Source organism: Vulpes vulpes, chromosome 6 (assembly GCF_048418805.1).
Source record: "Vulpes vulpes isolate BD-2025 chromosome 6, VulVul3, whole genome shotgun sequence".
Lineage (NCBI taxonomy): Eukaryota > Metazoa > Chordata > Mammalia > Carnivora > Canidae > Vulpes > Vulpes vulpes.
The window spans coordinates 120,888,769-120,913,595 of record NC_132785.1 but is presented as its reverse complement, the minus strand read 5'-3'; the positions used below and the strand labels follow the sequence as shown (position 1 = coordinate 120,913,595).

Genomic DNA, 24,827 nt, shown 5'->3' with positions numbered 1-24,827 from the left:
TAGTAAATTCATAAAACTGGGAATAAGTTAGCAGCCACTCGTAAGTTATAGGTTGTGATGGTGAACTATGTGACTTGGCCATTTCGTTTACCTGCAAATGACTTCAGTGCCCAAGAAGGTAAAGGGTCAGGACAGGAAGCAGGATACCCACACAGGTAGGATCTGTGCTGTAAAACACGAAGCCCATTCCCCTTAAAACGAGCCTCGTGGTTTTTAAAGACGTGTTTTCGGAGGGCATAGATAATGTGTGATTGGGAAGGCGTGTGGAGGCCTTCTGAGTGGCATGTTTGGAGAGCTGGCTGTGCTAAGTGCAGGGAGTGAGTGTAGATGAGCCGTGCTGACACTGATGTCTCTTCTGTTTCAGCACATCAGGTCCACCCATCTGGCCGGGCAGTACCTTCTTCAAGAGAAATGGAGCCCTTCTGCAAGGTAGGTCTCTAGGAGCCCCCCACCCCCACCCCACCCCCTGTCCCTGTGCCCTTGTGCTGGGTAGCACGCAGGACAGCTCTGTCCTCTTTAGCAGTGGGCGCTGTCTGGAGAAGTGTGGCTGTTGTGGGTTGGGGTCGTTTGTCCAGTTCTCTTTATTTCTTCCTACTCACGCCTCCTGGTTGCCATGAACCGTGAATCCGAAACTGGAACTGGTTCTTTGATTTGCCACCACTGATCGTATCTCAGACGTGTTAGGCTGGCTTTGGTGGAACTAGAATGATGTAGCAGTTAGGATATGACAGTAGCATCAGCCGAGCTGGAAAGCTGGTGAAAACAAACACCATGATCTGTTTGGGGTGCTCTGGCACTTTGGTTATTGTGGTGGTGCACTTATTCCTTGCTGTCCCCTAGCCGTCTGCATGTGCCTGGAGGATTGGCTGTGGTTTGTTCCCCAGACTGGGACTTCATTCACCCCTCTCCTGTTCCCCATGAGTGACCTTTGCAGGGGGGACAGCCTTCCTATTGTCCAGCCCACCCTTTGCTGCTTTGCTGTCCTATCCAACATGCTCAAGGATTTCCAACTGCCTTTCATCTCTATTTTGGCTATTAAGTTTCTTTTGAAATGACTGAATAATGAATGTGAAAGAGGAGTAAATGGTTAAAAGTAGTCATGAGGTGCCTTCTAGATAACTTGTGGATTAGAAGATCTGCTGTGCAGATAAGCTGGAATTGGTGGGCTTCAGCTCCCTGTCCCCATCCGTCGGTCGGCTAGGTGTCAGAGTGGCACAACTGGCCTGCAGCAGGTGGGTCTGGGTGCACCAAGAGCTTTAGAACTGGACTGGGCGTATAGTGTGGAGTGGTCCGTGCATTTAGGTTGGTTTAGAGCTGGTAAGCCTCTTTTCCTGAGAAGCACATGCCGAGGGCCGGCCAGGTATGTGAAAGAATGAATATAAATGTGGCTGAGCAAAGGGACATTTATCTTCAGGTTTCCTGAGCAGATCAAAGAGGTGGCATCACATTTTTGTTGTTTTATAGGCCATGCGATTACATACTGTCTTTTTAATAGCCCGTGAAATCGGGAACCGAAGGATTTCCTTGCCTTTTTGCTTGGTCCAGGTGCAATTTAGGCAGGCAGGTCTGACCAATTCTCATTTTAATGACCATTATAGATATCCTAAATATTTAAGGGAGAAAGGAAACTCCCTCTACTCTCAAAGATTAATACATAATTAAAAAAAAATCTGTTCTCCCTTCAGATAGCATAAATGGAGACCAATTATGATGAGCCTTTGGGAGTTTTTTCAAGTGAATTTCAAAGTTATGTGCATATTTATTTTTCCTCTAGATCTGTAACAATGATATTCATGTTTGGATTATTTTCAGAAGAGAGATTTTATTTAGCGAGCACATTTTCTTACAGGATTTTTATTCATTAAGTTTCACATTAAGTAAGGTTTGCTCTTAGGATATTAGTTTCTGGTTGTTTCTCCGGGCAAAAGCATGAAGAAAACATCAATAAGGTTCTGAAATTGAGTGATTTCACTCTGAGATTCTATCTCATGGGTGTGGACCTTTTTTCCCTTCCTGATAGGGTTTAAAATTCTAATTATTCTGGGCGTTGCGAATCACATTATTACAGATTTCAGATGCTTATTCAATCCACATTCACTTCAGTGCAGCCCTCCTATTTTTTTTATTTTAATTAAATTAATTTTTTTGTACATGTGAAAATCCGAAGACTCTTGGTCAGAGTGTGAGAGCGTGGGCAAGGCTTTGTTCATTTTTTTTCCCTGCAGTATTTCCTTGCTGTATATGTGCTGTATCTGCAGTTAGAGTTCTCAACACACTTTTATGGTACTAAGATTTTTCAAACCCATGTGCCTGTTATCCCTAATTAATATTTGTGTGTTCCTTCGGTGGTGGTACTGGTTCCATCAAGAAATTGCTAATGCCCATGAGCAAAAGTTTTATAATAAAAATATGGATATATAAAGAAGGGGGCCGCCCAGTCATACCAGTAGACAGTTTAGGTCAGACTCAAGTAGAAGAAAACATGCCTGATTTATACTCACTTTGTCATCTTTTTATACTTTACATTTTCAAAATGCACACATGGTCCTCCTTTTCCCCTGTGGCCAGCAGGAGGGCATCTCTCCAGGTAGTTAGGCTAGGAAAGAACTCTGTGGGTAGGTCCCAACCACAGAGATCGGAACTGAAGGCAAGCAGGTGCCCTAAAGAACCCAGTTCCTAGAACCAGGATAGAAGGTGACCTAGAGGCCCAGAGACCTGCTGGCAAAGCCCAGCAATTGTGGGCCCCCCTCACAAGCAGAACCAGCCGAGCTGGTCTACAAGGGGGTCCTCGGGGAAAACCGGCTTTGTGCAGTGGCCCTGGCATTCGAGCCCAAATGCACGGAGGCTTGGCAGAGGAGCACATGTGTCCTGTTGTTTGGAGGAGGGAGGCCAATGTTTGTCAGGAGGGTGGGAGAGGAGGGACCTGTCTGTTCCTGGGAGCCCTGGCACTTGAACAAGACCTTGGAAGGTAGCTTGTGGGCATGTGGAAACAATCAAAGGCATGGCACAAATGGGTAACGGGAGTCTGTAGGCAGGGGAGGGCATGGCAATGCCTCAGAACGCTGTGATGTCCAGAGACGCGATGGAGGAAGTCAGACTCTGAAATCCATGGAAAAATAGGACACGATGGTTATACAGTGGGAACCCCTGGGTGTTGTCTAGTGGTTGTTGTGTTTATTAGCTATGGAGTGGAAACATGGTAGCGATTTTTTTCTTTTTCCCCCAGCATAAAACCAATTGCAAGAATTAACTGGAAGGAAGCACTTGAGGTTCTCCTTGAGTGTGGCCTCTGTATTTGGTTCTTGCAGAGTCACTGGCGAGAGGGCGTGCTGAATCATCTAGCAGTTTTGAGGATAATAGGGTAAGATTTGGTTTAGATTACACAGGCCTGGGTACTTAACATAATTGGTCATTTCATCAATTCACAGTATTTATTTTAAATGCCATTTAAGCTGCTCGAGACAATTTTAGGATGTTAGCAGTTTCGGGGACCAGAGAGTACTTTAGTTCTTGTACAATGGAAACCTAGCTGCGCGCCAAAAAGGGACAAACCCTTTGTTTAAAGGGGACCCAGGATGGGTCCAAATAGATGAGCGTGGCTTATTCGGGGCCCTGAAGGAGTGGCCAGCAGACAGGTGTCTCCAACTGTCCCCTCCTCATGGCTGTGTGTCTCTGTTACGGTCTCTGTGTGTTTGAAATACATTTTAAAAATGTTATCAATTAATAATATCTTATGTTTTTAATGAAAAGAGTAAGGAGTTTTTTTTTTCTTTTCTAAACTCCCTCGTGCCTCCCTCACACACACACACATATACACACTCATTCCATTCACCCACCAAACTTAAAATTAGGTTACTGTATTTAAACATCACCCTTGGATGAGTTATTTTCATGAGTCACTGGTTACTAATTAAAGACACTCCTCACCCCTGGTCTGACCCTTCATCTGGTCCCTGAAGATCTCATCCCAGCACTACATATGTTGTTGCTGTTCTTTCCGCTCCCTGCCTTCTACTGAAAGTTCCTACAAGCTACCGTCATCTTGGCTTCCACTTCTGGCCTTTTGGGCTTCGTAGGGCCTTGGGCCTCGGAGATCCCCATGCAGTTCCACTCAGAGAGCAGCCTCTGCCTCTCCCGTTTTGTGCCAGCTGACACACCACCACTGCCCCACCTCCAAGCACAGCTTTCTCATCCACCCCTGTGTGTTGGCCACTGGATTAGGCTGAGGAGCTACCCAGGGAGGCCCAGGGCCTGCCCCCTCAACCATTTACAGCCTGTTCTGGGGTCAGACTGCACATCCCAGCCCTTGCAGCAGAGCTACTCAAGCACCAATGCCATGCCCAGTTGCTAACCACTCCCCTCACCCCCCCATTGCCGGCCTTCCCGACTCTCCCTCCACCTTCCTTCTCTCTCTCTCTCTCTCTCTCTCTCTCTTTCATTCCAGGATCGAGCCACTAATTATTATTAAATCTGTTTCCTCTGGATGCAGTGGCGGAATTAAAATAAATTCCCTAACACGCATAACAGATTTTTGTTTCCATTCACTTCTGACAACCCACTGGATGAGCTAATGAAATGGAAGGAAGACCTCCAAGGCATTCTCAGTGTACGGAGCAGGTTCATGCTGTCACAGGCCCAAGAGCAGAGAGGGAAAAGGATACCGGCTCCTTTGCTGTCGGCTGCACGCTGCCCTAGGAGTACACAGATGTGCACCTGCTATCGGCCAGGCACAGATGAGGCTGACCGTGACCATGGGATGACTTGCTTTGGGGAACGCCAGGTTTCCAGGTTCCAGGTTGACATTAGGTGCTGCCTTTCCTGTCTTCTGCCCACTGTCCACAGCCCTGACCCTCTGCCACAGCTCTGCTAGGCATTTTTACTACTCAAATGTATGTAGTATCTCACTTTGGCTGTACTTCCTGCCACGAATGGCTCATGAGCAGGTATTTAGTGTATTACAAACAAGCTCTAGTAGGAGAATCACTGGATTATGAGCAAGGGGGCCTCATCATGGTCCCCACACTACCACTTGGTAACCTTCGTGAACTTGGGCAAGCCACAGAGCATCCCTACATTTTTCTTGTTCTTATATGTGAATTAAGGAGTGGACCTTAGCCGTGGCAGCGGGTTCCTATGGAGTAGCAGCTCCGTTCCACTCTAGCAACTTGTTTCCTAGAAGTAGGTCCCAATGGATTTGAGGCTCAGCTCTAGCTCACTGGGAATAGTCCTACCTTGAGCCAGCTGTGTCTGCAGATAGGCCCACGGAGAGGAAACAGGGTGGTGGCGGCCTGGTTAAAGACTCCAGTCCTTGAACAAGACAACTCTGGAAGGTCCCATGGATCTTAGGGAGGCGGTATGTTATCAATTTGGATAGCCTGGAAGTGAACCAGTGAACCCTCTTTTGGCTTCTTGGGCCACTGGCTTAAGCTTCTCTGCAGAGGTAATAATAATAATAATAATAACAACAACAACAATGCTTGTCTATGGGGCCTTTGTGAGGATTCAAGAAATTCATACTAGGCATTGAGAACATGCTAAATTCCTAGTCAGAGTTAGTTATTAGAACATCTTAAGAAAACTCTGGCTGGGAAAATAGACCTGAAATCTCTGAATAGGATTGATTTCCCTGTGTCATTTACCTTCCCTGCTAAAATCTCCCGCATCCGTTTGCTGGAGTTAGTAATTCTCAGAACAGGGCCAAAGACTGGGGATGCCCCAGATCCTGTTGGATTTATACATAGATCCGAAAGATTTGTTCATCCCTTTATCTCAGATTCCTTTCAAACAGACCTGCTTCCTTGAGAGGTCACCCAGTTCACAAATACGGAGCTACCCGCCTTGCTCTAAAATTGTATATACACAGCAGGTACGTAGACAGACATGTGACAGAGTATGGATTTAGCACCACCTCACCATGGGTTTGAGTCTGTCCCTCCCTGAGCACCAGCTGTTGGGCCTAGGGCCTCAGTTTTGATTGTCTCTACAGTGGGGCTACCAGATGTGTTCCCCAGAATCTTTGTGTTGGTTAAGGGAGAACGTGAATGTGCAGACATAAGTCTAGTCCAGTGCCTGGTGCCTCACAAATTGCTCTATCAGAGCAAAGATATTTTAACTTGAACTCTATCATTCCCAGGATTTCTGATCATTAATCCTGGCAGATATAGTCAAGGTGAAAAGTTCCAAAACACCTCAAAGGAGCAGACTCCCAATTTCCCCTCCTTTGCATGATTTCCATTGTTGCTGCCAGCGCACACTGTTGTTTCCTTTCCCACAGAGCCAGGATGGCCCCTGCAGGACCCCATCTCTCCCACAGCCATAGGCCTCCAGGCCCTGGCACTTCTGTACTTCTCTCCAGAAAGACCATGGGACGGATCTCTGGACTTGTTGGGCTTTGCTTTGACCCTCCCCCACTCATTTCTTTCATATTTGGTTGTAGCCCCTGGGCTCTTTGGCTCCTCTCATCTAATCTGTTCCACAAGCTGACTCTTTTGTCCGTTTTGCAAACGAGGGCATCCACCTAATGCATAAACCTCCTGATTCTTGTCCCCAGGCACACCCGTTTCAAAAAAATATAGTAATAACAGAAAGGGGGGCGGGGGAGGAAAGCCTCCCTACATTTCCCCCCAAGTCCTAATTGCCTTCTGTCCTCTTTTGGTCTGTGGAGCCCTTTGGTTCTTAGGAGGGGCCCCTTTCTCTTGGCATCGTGTGTCTTATTGTTCTGTACCAAGTTATCTGTGAAGATATTTACGTAACCACAGTTACAAAGCCAGGAGGCTGTTTTTGTTCCCAGTCAGGTGAATTTAAAGGCATGCTGGTCACTTCTCGAATCACTCATGTCCTATGTGGTCACTGACAACATGCTTTTAAGATTAAGCATAAGGAAATGCAAAAAATATATGGAAATGCAATTTTAAAGGAAGGCTTTGCTGAATTCTGACCTTACTGTGTCTTGCAAATCCAAATGTACCCTATCTGCAGTGACCCTGACTTCCCCAGTGTCTCCTGCCTGACATGGAATATGAGAAAACATCGGTCCCGTAGCCTGGATTTTCCCCTCTGGCTCGCACACCCCCTGGCCTCTCTCCCACTGTCTCTAGGAACCATTTTCACGGAAGTCCAGTGTTGCACTCTGAGAAAATGGGACCCTGTGGACAGAACTAGGGAAGTCAGAAGGAGTTGCCAGTCTGATGGAGGATGTGGCATTAAGAACTTCCTCTGGGTCGGGCACCTGCTGGGCAGGTCAGGCTAACCCTCCTGTTTCTGCATAAATGTCACTAGGAGGGAAGACAGCCTGGAGTTTAGGAGAAGGGAGGTGGGGGCTGGCAAGGGGTACTGGGAATTAATCTAGAAATAGCCACTGCAGTTAACGGGTGCAGATGAGATTCTCAAGGGGACATAGAATGCCAAAGAGGGAGAAGGTCCATGTTGAAAACATAGGTTTCTGATAGAAAGTGGTGGTAGCTGACAACACCAACAGTTAACAGCAGAGAAAAGCTTAGTTAGAAACTGGGGAAAATCACGGGCACCTGGGTGGTTTAGCGGTTGAGCGTCTGCCTGTGGCTCAGGTCATGATCCTGGGGTCCTGGGATCAAGTCCTGCATCGGGCTCCCCACAGGGAGCCTGCTTCTCCCTCTGCCTGTGTCTCTGTCTCTCTCTGTGTGTCTCTCACGAACAAATAAATAAAATCTAAGAAAAAGAAAAAGAAACTGGAGAAAATCACTGAAATGAAGGACAAAGAGTTTTGGAAAGAGGGGAGGGACAGGCACCCCCTGGTGCCGACAAGCCAGGGCAGATGGGATTGAAGAAAACCCTCCTGTCGACTCTGATGGTTTCAGTGGCACAAGGGGCTTCAGGGCAGAGCCACTAGGCTACTTTCTATCTTTATGAACCTGCCTGTTCAGGAGATTTTTAATAAGTGGAATCATAGAATATGTGATTTTCTGTGTCTGGCCATGTATATTTTTCCTTTCTTTTTTTAAAAGATTTATTAATTGATTATGTATAATTTGAAGCAGGGAGGGGCAGAGGGAGGGAATCCCCAGCAGACTCCCCCCTGAGCAAAGAGCCCGATGCAGGACTTTATCCCACAACCCCGAGATCATGACTTGAGCTGAAACAAGGAGTCGGATGCTCTACTTACTGAGCCGCCCGGGCACTCCAGTTCTTTACACGATTCTTATATTAGCATTATACGTTAGGTATTACGATTCCTGTTTTGTACATGGGAAAAAAATCAGGCCTGAACAAATGTCCTGCTCAAGGTCACAGAGCTGGGATCATAAACCTGGACTCACACTAACGGATCTTTGGTTGAGAATGGCATAAGTATTTTTTGAAGTGTTCCACTTGAGAACTGTGTTGTTCTGCAGACTGAGGCTAGGGAGCATCCTCTTGTAATGGTCAAAAGCAATTTGTAATGACAAGGCAGAAAGATGGAAATGAGTACTTAGGTTATCTTCTTTCATTCATGTAATCAAGGTGCTTCGTTTCTCTTTTGCGCCCCACACAGGACTATTGTAAACAGCTAAACATTAAGACGTTTTAAAGACTGTGGATAGAGAAAAAGGGAAATCCTCAAATTAGTCATTCAGAGATTAATACAATGAGAAGAATCCACACCTTTACAGAATGAATATCCTGATGTATCTGGATTTTATAGTAGGAGATAGCTATTTTTACACCAATTATAATTCATCAATAGGAATATATCCTGGCGGTTTAATTTTTGAATGTTAAAAATGTTTCCCTGATCTATTAAATTGTATCAGATTATAAAACACATAAAGATTATGCAATTTTGGATCACACTATACTGCAGAGCCTGCTTTTATCAAAGTGCTCAATCTTAAAATACAATTGGAAAAGTCATTCCCCTTGAAGTTCTGCTTAACCGTGCTCAGATAGAAGCATAGAAATATTTTTATGCAATTGCCAAGAGGTTTGCAAGTCAGGAAGAGTTTTTAAAAATATACTCACCTAGCTGTTCACATTACAGTTTCAGAAGTGCACTTGAAAGCATCTATCTACCTGTAAACTGCAAGAGGTCAAGTCTGTGTTTTTGTTTGGTTCCCTTGACGACCAAAAGGTGTGGCTGTGAGAACTCCTGGGTATCGTGCTCACTGCAGAGCACGTGATAGGTTAGGAGTGTACGTGTGCATGTGTGTGCATATGTGAGTGAATGTGGCCCAGGCACCCAGGCTTTCACCACCCCACCTTGTAAATTTCTCCTGCCCTGGCCCCCTGCCCTTCATTTCTCTGGTGAGCCCACCCTACCCCGTCCTCCCATTGGCCTTTGTAAATGATAGCATGAGGGTAAAAGACCTCAGTTTTCAAATCAGGTGTACCTGGATCCCTTCCCTGCCTGGCTGCCCAACTGCCATCTGACCTCGGAAAGGTTACGTGAACTCCTTTGGGCTGTGGCAAAATGTGAAAACACTGGTCCTGCAAGATTGGTATCACTGTGGGGATTGGCGATGACAGTCTGTGCAGCGTCCCTGGCACTTCTGCAGGAGCTCCACACTCAGGCTTTTGCTCCAGGGGAGGCAGCATGCCTGAGACCGAAGAGTAGAGACCTTGGAGTGCCCAGTCTTGGTGCAGGGGCCAATCTCTGTGGTCCATCAGCTGTGTGACCTCAAGCAACTCCTCTGATGCATCTGAGCCTTTTCTTCCCAGCCAAACAGCAGTATTTCATGGGATTTTTGTGAGAGTTAAAAGATAGAGTATGTAAGGGGCTGGCATGGTGGTTGGCAATTCTTGAGTGTTTAGTGAATAGAATTCATTATGCTTCTGATAGCATTTCTGCAGTTTCCTAAGGGTTTCAATATCTCCCATCCCCAAATAACAATAACATAAAAAAACCCTTCCTCAGTTGAACTGATGTTATACCTTCAGGAGCATTTAAGGCTGTTTCCAGTCTCTCTCTCTGAAGCTCCTGATACATTAAGGCAAATACCCAGGAGATACCTGATACCCGCAGGAGGAGTAGAACTGGAGTTCTTACCAGCTGTTCTCAGGGACACTTTGGAGTGACTAAGATCTTGCATAAATGTGACACAGAGAAAGAAGGTTCCTTGGGGATGGCTTTGAATGGCTTGTGATCTCTGCTCCTGTTTCTTCCTCACAGTGTCTCTGTGCCAGAATACAAACTTTGTGCAAAGATACATCTCAGAGGGGGGAGGAGGAGAAAGAAAGGAGAAGGTACACATAAAGAACTTTAGAAAATCATTTAAAGGATTATATCGAACTTGTCCTCCACTTCATGGTCACCCTAGCACACATGGGTTTGCCCCTTTTTGGGCCGTGTTCTTTGTTTTTTTGTTTTTTTTATGGAGCATAGTTAGGATGATCTCATGCTGCTAATTTGACACAAATTGCATTAAGGTGTTAGAACCACATGTCTGTGCATAGAATTGCTCTAACCTAGTGTCTTGGCTACGGGTTCATTTCCCACACTGTGAGCAAGACTGTGAAGACATCATGACGAGAGATGAGAAACCTGTGACCTGTAGAAAGGCCACTTCTGTTTATCATTTGTGTGTACTCTATTTCTCAGACTCTAAGACACTTCATTCTTTGAGTTTTGCCGTGGTTGGGAAATGAAACAATTACGAATGAGGTCCACCTCTGTGGTCCACCAGCTGTGAGACCTCAAGCAACTTTCAAACGTTCACAGCTATCATAAGCCTAAAATGGTGTCCTTTTGTGGGACCTGCTGTTCTTCCCCTACCCCAGCTTCCAATATATATTGCAAATGGGGGAGTTCCAACTTTTTATAGGAGCTCCCTTGCCTCAACAGCTGGTTGAGAGATGGGCATGTAACCCAATCCAAGGCAGGTATTTCTTACCTTGGATCTGGGGGCTCTGAAAGATGTGCTAGATTCAACAAAGGGTACCATGTTGAGTCAGCCAGTGTCCAAGGAATGGCACCCAGGCAAAGAAGCAGAGATGAGGGGCCACTCTCCCACTCTCCTTCCCATTGTTGGAGTAGATGAGCTCTAAATTCCCCATTTTACTTAGCTTGATTTGGAGTGTGTGTGTGTGTGTGTGTATGTGTGTGTGTACCCAAGAGTCCTAACTAATAAAGAATCTCTAAGTGGGGCGCCTGGGTGGCTCAGTGGTTTGGTGTCTGCCTTCAGCTCAGGGCGTGATCCCAGGGTCTCAGGATCGAGTCTCACATCAGGCTCCCTGCAGGGAGCCACCTTTTCCCTCTGCCTGGGTATCTGCCTCTCTCTGTGGATCTCTCATGAATAAATAAATAAAATCTTTATAAAAAAAAAAAAGAAAGAAAGAATCTCTAAGTGAATAACCTCAGTTAAACTAAAAGTATGTCACTGATTTCTGTGTCAGTAAAATTCCAACCTCTCCATTGGTCTAGAAGGCCCACTTAGTAGTTTGGCTGTCCAGTGAAAGACTCCAAGATGAGCTTAGAGAGCTTTTCTGAGTTGGTGACTTAAGTACTATCATGGTAGTAATAATACCTGTTCTTTCTGTTCCCCAACTCAGCTTAGCACCTGGTAGAAGTAAGCTTGGAGAAGCTCACGTTGAGTTTACAAGGTGGCTGCCTCAGCCTCTTGGGCTGCAGACATCAGCTCAGAGTCTAGCATTTCCTCAGTGTCCTCAGGAAGAGTTCTGAGCAGCATTGTAATTAGACCAGCCTGGATCGCATGACCACTGCAAACTATCAGTGTGACCAGAGGAATTGGTGGGGAGGAGCTCAGATTGTTTTATGCTGAGGATGGACACATCACCTCGAAGCACATGCGTGGATTGGGAGATGAAAGGTTCTCCAGATGCACGTCTGGATCAGTTCCCGAAGAGGGGAAGAGGAACTGTCCGTTACAACAGCACAACCATTTTATTTAAAAAAGCACTTGGGGGACGCCTGCCTGGCTCAGTTGTTAGAGCATGTGATTCTTGATCTCAGGGTTGTAAATTGGTGGGTCATATCGGGTGTAGAGATTATTTAAAAAATAACTTTTAAAACATTGTTTTAAAAAGCACTAGATACAAAAAGTGTCAGGTTACATATGCAAGTATACGTAGCCACTAAGTGGAAGATATAAGGCCAGAATGCAGATCTTCCCACTTGGGACTTGTCTGGCTCTCTTTTCATGATAATGGCCATTATCCAAGGGTGTACAGGATTATCAAGATCTCAGGGCAGAAGGTGGTGTCAGTCAAGTTAAAGTAATTTCCCAGGGGCCCAGCATCTTCGCTAATGATGACATCCACTTTCCTGGCAGGGTAGGGATTGCTAAAATGTGTTGCCTTAACTAGACTCCCCGCATTGTTGATAAGGGAAAGATGGGAAACGGCTGCCCTTGACTGAGGATTAACCTTGAGTAACAAACCTCTGTATCCTCATGAACTTCCCTTCCCAGCCAGAGTTGGTCCCCGGAGCCCCATCGTTAAGAGTACAAGATGCTTGGACAGTTGGTGAATGTATTAATCACCTAGAGCTGCCGTAACAAAATACACACCGGCTGGGGTGACTTAAGCAACAGAAATTCATTTCCTCACAGTTTGGGAGACCGGAAGTCCAAGATCAAGGAGGTCCAGGGGGGCAGCAGGTTGGCCTCTCCTGGTCGTCCCTTCTCGGCTTGCAGATGGCTGCCTGTCCCTGTGTCCTCACATGGCCTTTTCTGCGTGCACATGCTTCCCCTGGTCTCTTTCTCTTCTTAGAAGGACACCAGCCCTATTAGATCAAGGCCCTGTTAGGGTCCTGTTGCATTAGAGCCCCACCCTTATGTCCTTGTTTAACCTTATCCAAATTCGGTTAAGGTCTCCACATATGAACTGGGGGTAGGGGAGAGGGGGAGGGCCTTTCCGTCCAATTCAAGACAGTGATTCCGTGCATTCATCTCCCAGACAGGCCTCCATCTCCTACAGGGTGCCAGGTACCCGCCTGCGGCCGGGGGATAGAGATCAGGAGGTCTCCTGCCTCCAGGAGCTTGCCGTCTAGCTCCAGAGTGGAACCGCCTGGAGTTTTGGTGGTGCGCGCCCTGTCAGACTCTGGGGAAAGGCCGCACGCAGGGCTGGGGGGGGGTGGAGTGGGGGGGGTGAAGTGGGGGGGTGGGGGACCAGGGGGCTGGGCAGACCGAGGGGGTGAGAGCCCCCGGATCGCCGCCATCTGGGTCGTCTTTGGGCTTCTCATTACTCAGGCTTCTTAGGAAAAACAGTAATAATCCCATTGTAAATCAGCGTAATTTGAAGAGTAGTTAGTAATGAAAATCCAGTTCAGGACCAGAGATGGAGCCTCTTCAGGCTCACTTGCTAGTTCCCACCTTAATTTCTTAAAATTAAGAGAGTGTTAATGGGGAGACTCAAAATTGTTCATCATCCAAAATGTAGCGGGACGGGGAAGGGGGGATGATAAGATGCTAAATGCAAAAACAAGTACCGTGTGAGTGTGCGTGGGGGCTGGGGTCACGGGGCGACAGAGTTCACATCTACGTAAGGCCATTTAACTGTAAATGACATTTCTTGGACATGTGCATCAGTGGATTCAGAGGAAAATGAGGTTTCCTAAAATAGCAGTTGTGCAACACACAGAACTGAGTTTGGCATTGGAGGGACCCGGCTTTGGATAGGACTGTGAGGCTCTCTCCTACCACCCCTCTTCTGCCCACACACAGCTCCATGTTCACTTACACCTGTACAACTATGCCTCTTGGCTTGGTCAGATAGTCGACTCTGAACTTCTGTTTCTTCATCTGTAAAATCGAAGGAAAGGAAAGGATGTGCAAGCCGGGACCAAGTGACTCTAGCAGGGTGATCGCTTTGGTTCAGGGTTTGGCCCCTGCCAGAGTTTGCTGGGACATACAAGGAAAAGTCAAGGTTGTGGCTTCTTTGGGGTGTAAGATAGTGACTGGAGAGGGTGGAAGGGGGAGCTCCTGAGGGGCCAGTTTGTTCTTCTGAGCGCTGGTTACATGGGTAAATCACTTGGGAAAATTCATTGTGCTGGATAGGTATGTGAACTTTGCTGGGTATGTTACTTTGGTCGAAAGTTTCAAAAATGGTTGGGCAACAAAAATTTAATTATACCTCCTTGATTTCAGATTTTCATTACGGCACATGTAGTGAACCTCAGAATTCTTACATGATTAAAGATGAGATTGTCATAGATTTTTATTAAATCAATGTAGTAAATTAAAGCTGCTGAAACAAAATAACAAGAATTTCTCTCACAATTCAAGCGTGTTTTATTAAGGCCCGCTGAACCTGCTTGTTATTGATATTGTTAATACAATATTTAGATTCCATTTTGAACATGCCAGCTGGCAGAGATTACTGAAATGTCAATCTTTCCTGAGAGTGAGTTTAAAAAAAAAAAAATTCAGAACCAGAAAAGTTAGGTTCTTAAATGTAGGTTAAGATGAATTTATGGGACTATAAGTGAAATTGGGGGGGGGGGGGAATGAGAACTCTGGAAAACTTCGAGGTAAGTTCTTTGCCAGAACACATAGGAGACTCCCACAAACCTGAAATTTGTACATAAATTTTACATAATTTTTAAGTAAAAGTTTGTTCCATCATCTTAGTGAATAAATATGTTGGTGAAGTAATTGATTTAGAAACCATTGTTAAAGCCTTGAAACTTTTGTAGCAAGCATTTCATGAATGAAGAAAACAATATATTGGAAAACTTGAGATTTTAAAACAAGCTGGCCAGGGTGAGGAATGGGCAAAATGGGTAAAAGTTGTCAAAAAGTACAAATTTCCAGGTATAAAATTAAATCCCAGGATGTAATATACAGCATCATGACTAGAGTTAACACTACAGTATTGCATATTTGAAAGTTGGTAGGAGAGTGGATCTTAAAAGTTCTCACCCAAAAAGAAAAAACAGTCTGTAAGTATGTGTTGTGATGGATGTTAGCTAGACCTATTAATGGTGGTCGTTTCACAGAGTATAAAAGTATCAAATCATTATGTTGTACACCTAAAAATAATAGACTGTATATCAAATATATCTCAGTAAAAGTAAAATAAAAAGTAAGATGACAATAAGCGGACCAGTTACACTGAGATTTATAGTTTCCAGGGAAATATGGAATAACCAGGATCTTTTTCCACTGGAAGCATGGATAGTTGTGCTTGTACCTTGAAGGCTGACCAGAAGAGTGTCCTTCCTCTGCAGCATTTGTCGAAATGATTGAAGTGTTGTTCAGGAAAGACTGTCAGATCTCTGAATCATTTGTTATCTTCACCTAAACTGTAGGGCCCCACATACCCGTCCTTTGTAAATAATGTCTGCCTGGCTAATGCTGCCTCTTAAATTTTCAGATCTCTTAAGATTGTGTTGTAATTTAATACAAATAAACTTAGCATCATTTTTTTTAAAGATTTTATTTATTTATCCATGAGACACAGAGAGAGAGAGAGAGAGAGAGAGAGACAGGTAGAGGGAGAAGCAGGCTCCATGCAGGAAGCCCGATGCAGGACTCGATCCCAGGTCTCCAGGATCATACCCTGGGCCAAAGGCAGGTGCTAAACCACTGAGCCACCCGGGCTGCACACTTAGCATCATTTTTACGTTAATACTCATATTGGATTTTGCCTTCAAGTGTCCCCAAGCCTAAGGCTGTGTGTGACCCTGCCATCGTTCAGGGATAGAGAGAATCCCAGGCAGGTCTGTGTTTGCTTTCCCAAAAGAAGACAATATTACAATATGTTTTCTTTCTCTAGTTAAGGTGAGGTACCCGCCTGTTCTGATTTTGACTAGTCACACCAAGGAATACACATTAAGGCCTACACACTAAATGATTCTGAAGGCCTTTGTTGACTTTTGCGGTCCGTCCCGACCAGGCTGAGAGGTGTCAGTAGCGTGGCCTGTATTCACACCCTTCATCAGCCCTTCCGGTATTTTCATCTCCCAGATGAGACAAGAAAGTACACACCCTGGCTTGGGAGTCATGTCATGGTACTAAAATCGAGTTGTGAGAGTGCCTCCGGCATGTGTCTCTTACATGTCTTCGTGTGATTTCTGATTTGTCCACATTCTTCCTTCACATCTCGTAAGAAAAGGTACTTGCTTGATTTTTAGGACAGGGTAGTTTAAATAGTCTTTCCTGTGTATTTGGGCTCATCATTTTGGTGAGAGCAGCAGAGCGCCACAGATCACATCCTGGCCTCTGGTTTGGATATGGTGCATGCATATATGCAGGGAGCAGCTCGGGTCACGGGGTGTCAGAGCCGGGAGCTCTCATAGACCCCTCACTGGGCACACTTTCGATGAACGGACAGGTGAACGTGGCCCAGAGTGCCGGGGCTGGCCCTAGGTCACAGGGCAGATTTGTGGCGAGCAGCTCCTCGGCAGGCCAGTCCAACTCTCCCTTTTGTGCCATCCTTTCAAATTGGAGAAACTCCCTTTTTCCTCTTGGTCTGCTAAAGATACAGAAAGGGAGAAAAGAAACCCCAAACGGACAATCAGTGAAGTAAGACTGAAGACTTCTTTCTCATCATACTGGCACCCATCCTGGCCTGGAATCCCAGCTTCCTCCTCACTGGCAGCATCGTGTCTCAGATCTCAGTTTTTCCATCTATGAAATGGGCAGATAGGACCCCTACCTTGTGCTGGGTAGCAGGGAAAACTTACATGGGATTGCCTCAGTGCCTGGCATACAGTAAGCATTCCATCATTAGAAACCACCATGCAACCATTTGGTAGCTCTGGCTCTTCTTAGGCTCCTTCTGAGAAATTGCAAGCCCCGGGCAACCCTGGGTTTGAACCTGGCACACTGCTTGTAAGTATGATCTGGAATCTGACTGAGGCTGACCCCAACTCACATACAGAAGCTGAAGAACAGAAAGGCATATGCCAGAAGGGTAATCATAGTTATTTTGAGCCATGGAATTAGGGTCATTTTTTTATTCACAGTATACTGGCTGCAATAAGGTGGTATTGGTCACACCAATTAAAATGAAAGAATAAAAGAAAGTTTGCAGCTGCTAGCTTATGTTCATTACGTTATTGTTCATGGTTAGCTTCGATCTTCAGAGATCAAGCAATGTTGGCAAAACTGTAAAATGGCAAAATGTTTAAGGCATTCTGCACTACTTAAGTATTAGATAACAGGGAAGCTTTAGATCTCACCTTCCTTGTCCCTAGTGTGTGCACCTGAGAATCCTTTTAAATAAATCTCCATAACTTTGGATTATTTTGTGGAAGAGAAAACGGCAACGATGGAAGCACTCAGCCTTCAGGCCCCAGTGGCCACACATGTGAGGCCAAGGGCAGAGCCACATGGACCCAGACCATGTGGGCCCCAAGCCCTCTGGCAGGTTCCCATCCTCCTGATGCAGAGAAGGTGAGGGAACTGCTCTGTATTTTAACAGGATGGGGCGATCACCACAAGCAGAGGGGGTCTTCCTGCAGCCCAGAGCTCTGGTCCAGGCTGTCAAACCCCACCCCTCACCCCTGGACTCCTGGCCACCTCGGGAATGGTCCTGGCTCTGTGCCGAAGAGAACAGATCTTCTCACAGACCCAGAAAAACATTTCAGTTGGCAGATAGCGATCTTTTTGATCACATTCATTTTGTCTGGTACACGGGGCCACAGACTTCCACCGTCTACTATTACGTAGACCAACCTGCTGCTTTTCCATAAGGAACAGAATTTTAGTTCAGCGTGTGGAACTGCCGCATGAAGTTGAGAGACCACAGATTTGGAATTGAATGTCAGGATTCCAGATTTTGAATTTGTATGTAGCTGTTTTTATTTTACTTAAAATTTCTTATAACTTTAAACGTACTTAATATGCACTTCAGATATGCTTCCAGATGTTCTCTGGCAACCAGAACTGGTAGGAAGGTTTCTGTTCCGGGAGTTGACCCCAAAGCCAAAAACTTTCCTCCAAGCTATAGTCTTTAGTTGGGTGCTCATTACCATTTGCTCTGGAGATGCTGTGCTGCAAAGGGCTGCATGTCAATGAGTATATTTAATTAATTAGTCTAACATTCCCCATCTTGGTTCAGAAAGCATTTGCAATAGATTGCAAAAATACAGCATAACTATAATTTTTTTAAAGCATATACAGAAATCAAGACAAAGGGAAAATAAAGGTAGGAAACCCAACACTAATCTATAAAACTAATATCATAACTTCTCTATTGGTTTCAGGGATAGAGTGGTCCCTCATGAATTTGGCTTTGAGCTTCCTAGTAGCAAAGGCAAAGAGAGAAACATCACCTCTTTGGTTTATTTTATTTTTTGATCACTTGTTTGGCTCAAATGTTCAGAAGATTAAAACAGACTCTTAACTGAGGAGGAATACAGAGGTCCCTGGTGCTAATTTGACCTTAAGATCCCACAGAGAGAGAGAGAGAGAGAGAGAGAGAGAGATCCTGAGTTATATAGCAGGATACAGAGGATGTTGTCTATCACATCTCTTCAGGCAGGGCCACTGCAACAAGACCTCTAGAAGCCAGTTCTTCAGTGACAGCTCTAGGATGTTGGCTTCTAGCCTGAATGAAGGTCTGGGGTAGGGCCATGGGAGCTGTCATGTAAAAAGCTCCCAGGTGATTCTGATGTACAGACAGGCTTGATAACCTCTGTTTTCAGGTAGTGAGAAATATGTAACTAACCCAGGTGAGTGGCCAGAGCTAGGAACACTGAGTCAGTGAGTTGTTGCTGAACAGGAGCTAAAAAGCCTGTAAGAGTGCGAAGCTCACAGAGGGAGTAGGCTGAGAGAGAAACTAGGGTGGGGATGGCTGAGCCAGAACAGACACCTGGATAGAGACCCTTGAAAGGAAAGGACAATGAACATACTTCTAAGTTACAAATATTTAATATTGGTTATACTTATCATCATTGCAAATTCTTTAAATTGTAAATATAATAAAGTTTAGAAAAACATTTACCAGTGAACAGGGCTCCAGTGATGCTGGCTTTCTACCCCAGGGGCGAGTGCTTATTACCCCTGACTCTTGTGTGCCAGGCACTGAGCTTGCCACACACCTGCACACCCTCACTTGAGCCTCACCATCACCCTGGGGGGTCGAGGTGGGCATTGTCCCAGACACTGGCAGCAACTGGGGAGGGGAATGGAGGAACTGGGATTTACTCCACATTTGCCCATTGCAGGAGCACCCATAAACTTGGAGCTCCATTTGTGCTTGTTAAGATTTCCTTTCGCCTCCTTCTCTCCCTTTCCTGGTTTATTTTTTCCCCCCAGTGGAAACTTTCCATGGAGCCAAAGTAAGGCAAAACATGAAATCGGAACCTTTCCAGTTGAACTACGAGCTTTAGGGGCCAAGAGTTCTCTGGCTCAGGCTCCCCCTCGACACCAGTGTCACCCTCACAGAAAGGCCATGGAAACACTACTGTGCCAGGATCGCCCTGCCTCCCCCAGCAGTGCCCCATAGCACTTGTGTGATGTGACTCAAAGCCCCATTTGTCATGGCTCGGGTGTGTGTTCAAAGACACTCCAGTTTCCAATCAAGAGACAGATGGTTATTTCCTATTTGATTCTTTATGATGTCTCATTTACTTTTGCAAATTAGGAAAACAAATAGGAAGCCTCTGCTGTGGGATTGAGGAGATCACGTACAAGGTTTGGTAAAAGTGTACACACCATTGTCTTTTCATCTGTGTGTTCTGAGGAAATGCTTTTGCCCCTTAGCACTGACCTGCACCTGAACTACGCACTTTTTGCGTGATACGGAGGTTAAAATGGGCTGCAGATCTGATCAGCTGTCGTCTCCCACCAGGATCTCAACCAGAGACCAGCCAAAGTGTTTCAAACTTTTTATGGTGAAAATTCAACCTGGTGGGGAAGCCCAGAGGGGATTTTGAGAGATTTTCTCATCTAGCCTCCTCCCCCAGGATCGGATTATGCACAAATTGGTACTTACAGGTGGTAATTAGTTCTGTTCTTAAGAGATTTCTCTAGAGGATAATTTTACTACTTTCTCCAATAGTATGTTTTAGCCTGAATTTCTGGAAGGAACTTCTTCCCACTCTTTAATTTGAACCTCTCTTACGTTTTAAATACAATTTCCTTTACTTCTGTGCTCTGTGAAGAAGAAAACAAACAATAAAACAACAAAATGGTTTTGTCCCCCGCATCCTATTATAACACCTTGAAAATGTCAACCTCCCCATCAAACACACATGGGCCGCGTGGGAAGGTGGGACTCAGCCTTTAGCAGTAGAATGGCTGTGTATCCTTACGTGTCCCTGTGAGTCAGCAGAGGAGTTGTGATAGTGATTAGTGGGGTCCTCCTCCTCCTCCCACCCCTGCCCCTGGGGACCCCCACCGCATACCTCCAGGGTAGGTGGCAAAGGATGGGTCCTTTTGGCACCTGACAAGAGACTTCTCAGAGATAACTGGTTTACACGCTAGTTAAATCTTAGGCCTCAGAATCATTAACTCAAGAATGTTTTTTCCTACTGAGCTCACCTGCGACTCACACACAAAGTAATGCTTTGCAGGATGGCCAGGTCTTAAATGAATAACTTGAGAAGTTTAAACTCCTTCAATGGGGCTGTGATTCTTTGAAAAGAAGACTCACAGAGGTCCCACCTGCTCAGGCTCCTGTTGGCAGGATATCAAACTGTGGTCTCATAGCCAGATTTTCCCTGAATAATGAATGAGCCAGTGCTGAGCAAGTCAGAAATAGAAATCGATAAAGCTAAACACCAAGAAGAGGCAGCCCTGCTGTAGAATGATAGAGCATCGAGGCCGGCAGATGCCAAACACAATAACACATATCCTTAAACTCTCTCCAGTTAGGGAAAGAAGAAAAGCAAACTTGAAACTTGGGAAGAGTCCTAAGGGATCAGACCTTGAGGACATATCAGGCTCAGCAGAAATGGGGAGGGATATACAGACAGTTGGTAGAGCAGCAGCTTCGAGCACAAATCTCCTGGGAACCCAGCACCAAACATCTTCATAAATCCTATGTTTGCAGCTGTGTGACCAAAATAGATCCCTACACAGCCTGTTTGTCTCAGCCTCGTGGAACGTGGTAAGGCCACGAGGCCCAAGAAGTAACCGTGACCCCTGCCCTTGCTCAGCACTGAGCTGTGCATCATGCATCTGCCCGTTTCTGACTCCCTACCCCCTAGCCGTTCAGGTGGGGGCCCGCACAAACTGGCTTTGATCACCGGAGATGCAGTCTTACTGATGGATTGATTTTTGTCCGAGGGAATGGTTGTTCCATGATCGACTACTCATCTCCCCCTTTGAAAACGACAGCAGGCATCCTTAGGAGGCAGGCCAGTGTTGGAGTGGGTAGCAGAAGGGGCAGGGCTGTGCCAGCATGCTGATTGTGCATGGCTGGCCAGCAGGCAACTGGACTCAGTCCTTTGGTTAGGGGCACATCAGGTGCATGCCTTGGGCAAATGTTCAGACCCCCTTCCACCCCGCCCTCCAGACTCTTTGTGAATCTCTGTCATTCATGAACAGGAGTCTTGTCCCTTAAATGCATTGGGACATTAAAACCAACAAAAAGCATGAGAAGCACTGGAGAATGGTTCTAGAAGGGTGGTAGGAGGGGTTAGTCTGCAGAAAGCACTAATGGATTACCATGGATGAGTGGCATGCCAAGTGGTGTCTCCTTGGGCAAGGGTATGGGGGAGGTCACAATTTGCTGACATCTGAGTCCGGATGCTAGGCCTCACTGCTGGTTGACTTAGAATCCTGTTAAGAATGTTTTAGACACAGAAGGAACATTGGACGAGGAGCAAGGCCTCCCAGTTTGATCTTCGCACCGCTCCGCTAGTAGCCAAACCCACACGTGCAGTTTGTGTTCAAGTCTCTGGGCTTCAGATCTTCATTCAGCAGGATGGGGTGTGGGATGGGATCCGTTGTCAAGGTTCCACCCAGCCCCTGGCATTCTTTTTTTGTTGGAATAGACTTTTGTCTTAGGGCTTTTTGCACTTTTCTCGCCATTCCCCAACCCTAGTACTGTGTCTGACTCCAGCTGAACCAGTGCGTTGTGAATGAATGACTGAGTGTGTGTGAGTGGTTGAATGAATGAAGGAACACAAACCAGGGACTCATCTTATGCATCGTATATATGATTTAAATATGGAAAGCCTGGTTTCTCTTGGGTTTGACTTGAGTCTACACAGGTGGGGATTTGGACACTACCTGAAATGCCACATTTGTAGGAATGAGCCCACAAAGAGGCAGACAGGCTCGTGGCTGGTGGAGACAGAAGCGCTGGCATGGCTGTGAATTTCTCCAAAAAGACATTTAACAGTGTACTGTGTCCTTAGCAGTCTGTGCCTTCATCAGAAGAGGGCTTTGCTGCTGTCGAGTCATGCACTCCCAGCGTGCCAGGGAGAACTTCATGGAGCAGACCCTGGCCTCTGGGAACTTAGCCTCTAAGACATTTGCACTGCCACAGATGCTCCATGTTCGGGAAATCCAAGTGGAGGAATAAAAAAAGCTCTAAATCAATACATGAGTGTCATTAAAGCACTTAGCTCTCCTTCAGATCCCTGCTAAGTGCCTCTAATGCATTGTTGGGGGGGGGGGGTAGTGCATCAACAGAAGGTCCATGTTGGGCTGAACAGGGAGGGGGTGGTCAGAAAAGGTGGCCTTGAGGGCTCTGGGCCTGAGGAATGGAGAAGGACACACAGCTCTTCAGGGGGCCGCCAGGGAGGGCCTCCTGGGAGAAAGGAGTATTCAGAAGCACCATTTGTAAATGACGCCACCCCACTGAGCATAGAGCACAGACTGGTGGCCCCGGGCTCGGGGGCAAATCTGGCACACAGATGGGTTTTTGTCATCAGACAGAGTGATTTTGAACATTTTAATTCAGTGGTAATGCTTAAAAATCAGGACATTTCACATAATATCTAGACTTCTGGCTTCTCTTAATAACTGGGAGATGTGGCAGTATTGGGACTGCCGTGTTGTGGGGGCAGCAGCTGGCTGAGCCTGCATGTCCACACTCTGTGCTCTCCAGGTGCCGCTTCCCACTGCACCCTCCACCTGCCTCCTCTTAGCACTACCCCCTTCCGCCTTACTAGCACATTCCACTCTGAGTCCCCAGTTAGAGAGCAAGCTTCCTGGTCCTGCGGAGGGGGAACCTTCCAGGTTTGGGCAATTGATGCGGCCCTGCGGAAGGTAAAATAGGTGGTGGGGGATGGCAGCTGAAACATGCCCAGCCGCTCCCTCTGCAAGGATCCTGATCTAAGCACCCTGGGTGCTTTCACTGGTTCAACTCCACAAACACCTGGGAAGGTAGGCGCTGGCAAGACCTCTGTTTTCCAGACGGGGAAACTGGAGTGCACGTTTCTTTACTGGAAATACCTGCCCAGCAACATGCAGTTCGTACATGACATAGCTGGGATTTTCACCCAAGCAGGCTGGCTCCGGGGTCCGTGCTCTTGACCGGTAAGGAGTATTAACCATCACCGAGTGCCGGCGCAGGCCAGCCCTGGTGCCCAGTGCTTCGTGGGGTTCATTGCCGTGGATCCCACACAGCCACCGGGACACGGACTACGCACAGATGAGGTCTGGGAGAGGTCGAAGAATTTCCTCAGGGACACAGCTGGGGTCCTGGAGGAGGGTAGCAGAATCAGGAAACCCCGGGAGATTTTGAGAAGGAAACTTGGGAGCTCAAAAAACAGACTTAATGCTGGTGGGTGAGGGGCCAAAAGCCTGAAAGAGGGAAGAGGCAAAAGATTGATTGAAAGAATCCAGACGAATGTGTCTGTACATTCCTTTCTTTTTGACACAGTGTTAGGTTGTGGTTCTCTTGACATACCTTCCTTCGTGCTCCAGCCCAAAAGGAATTCGCTCCCACTAGCCCGTCTTTTACCTTAGGAAGTGACTCCGGGAATGAAATAAGATCTGATCTGTTCTGTGCCCTCGACTGAGATTTCTGCAACCCAGTCCGTTTCAAGGGAAAGAGCCATTTGATCTCCCACTTGGGCAGCATTTCAGGGCAAACAGGAGGGACCAGGCCTAATCGAGTGATGAAAACTTGAACCGAGTCTCTGCCTTGAAGCAGCGTAGAGACGTACCAGCCCTGAGCAGCTCTCCTTGGGGAGCCCCTGGGATTCACTCTTCCAGAACCTTCATGCCCTAAAGCGAACGCCAGGTTCCTGCTGGAGGCCCTTATCCACAATGCCCGTGAACCCTTCCGTGAAGAAGGCAAGAGGACGCCTCCAAACGCACGCTCACTCCACATTTCATCCCCCCCAGGCCCAGGCAATCTCACATTATGCCTTGATGAGCACCGACAACCTGGGGCGGCCGGGGAGCCATTTATAGCTGAACTGTGGTAGCCACAGGCCGAGCAACGAAAGGCAGCGCTCTCCTCCCTGGCACAGTCCGCTGAGATCAACACGAAGACAAAACAGCAGCCGCGCAGTGCCCTTGACAACCCTCCTAAGCTCTGTCTGACCTTGTCGCCCATCTCTGTAAAGTGACTGCCCTCTCCAGGTGAATCAAGTGGTTCCCACGGTCCTAAACCTACCCATACTTTGTGGTAGCACCTTCATTTTGCTGTGATTTCCATACTCTTAGTGGAAAACCTCTGTAAGTTTTATATTCTATTTCATACTGTATCTGTGTATCTATTAATCTGTTTTCCCCTTTAACTAGCCTCTAATTTTCATGTAAAACTGTGACTCAGATAAAATATACCCCGTTCAACTTGGCTTCCTGAACATCACACACCTCGCGTGGGGGCAGCATATGGCCCACTTTGAGGAGCTCACATAATAAATGCAATCCTAAGTTCTGTAGCCTGGCTTTGGCTTGTAGTTTATCGAGTTATTAGCTAAGTATCCTTAGTCAAGTTACTTAACCTGTTTTCTCATCGGTTAGACCGTTACAAGAATCACTGTATTTAGTAGGGTTGTT

At 46.4% G+C, this 24,827-nt stretch overlaps 1 protein-coding gene across 1 annotated transcript in view; it reads left to right on the top strand.

Moving 5' to 3' along the window:
- The first annotated feature begins 368 nt into the window (after positions 1–368).
- Positions 369–24,827, top strand: part of LOC112930195 (forkhead box protein N3) — a 115,087-nt gene continuing 90,628 nt past the window's right edge. Inside the window, exon 1 of the mRNA XM_072762213.1 lies at positions 369–429. The gene's annotated coding sequence lies outside the window, so the exon portion shown is untranslated. The remainder of the gene's footprint in view (positions 430–24,827) is intronic.